Source organism: Nycticebus coucang, chromosome X (genome assembly GCF_027406575.1).
Source record: "Nycticebus coucang isolate mNycCou1 chromosome X, mNycCou1.pri, whole genome shotgun sequence".
NCBI classification, from domain to species: Eukaryota; Metazoa; Chordata; class Mammalia; order Primates; family Lorisidae; genus Nycticebus; species Nycticebus coucang.
Window position 1 is genome coordinate 134,640,734 of NC_069804.1, and position 1,014 is coordinate 134,641,747.

The window sequence follows — 1,014 nt, forward strand, 5'->3', positions numbered from 1 at the left end:
GATTCCTTTTCACTTTTCTTATATGGCAGATTTATTAGTAATAAACTCCTTTAGGTTTTTGTTTTTTTTTTTTTTTTTTTTTTTTAGTTAAGGAAACCTTTTATTTCTCCTCTTTAACCGGTATGTATTTACAGATGATAATGTGATTTTTTTTTTTCATTGTTGGGGATTCATTGAGGGTACAATAAGCCAGGTTACACTGATTGCAATTGTTAGGTAAAGTCCCTCTTGCAATCATGTCTTGCCCCCATAAAGTGTGACACACACCAAGGCCCCACCCCCCCTCCATCCCTCTTTCTGCTTCCCCCCATAACCTTAATTGTCATTAATTGTCCTCATATCAAAATTGAGTACATAGGATTCATGCTTCTCCATTCTTGTGATGCTTTACTAAGAATAATGTCGTCCACGTCCATCCAGGTTAATACGAAGGATGTAAAGTCTCCATTTTTTTTTAATGGCTGAATAGTATTCCATGGTATACATATACCACAGCTTGTTAATCCATTCCTGGGTTGGTGGGCATTTAGGCTGTTTCCACATTTTGGCGATTGTAAATTGAGCTGCAATAAACAGTCTAGTACAAGTGTCCTTATGATAAAAGGATTTCTTTCCTTCTGGGTAGATGCCCAGTAATGGGATTGCAGGATCAAATGGGAGGTCTAGCTTGAGTGCTTTGAGGTTTCTCCATACTTCCTTCCAGAAAGGTTGTACTAGTTTGCAGTCCCACCAGCAGTGTAAAAGTGTTCCCTTCTCTCCACATCCACGCCAGCAGCTGCAGTTTTGAGATTTTGTGATGTGGGCAATTCTCACTGGGGTTAGATGATATCTCAAGGTTGTTTTGATTTGCATTTCTCTAATATATAGAGATGATGAACATTTTTTCATGTGTTTGTTAGCCATTCGTCTGTCGTCTTTAGAGAAAGTTCTATTCATGTCTCTTGCCCATTGATATAAGGGATTATTGGCTTTTTTCATGTGGATTAATTTGAGTTCTCTATAGATCCTAGTTAT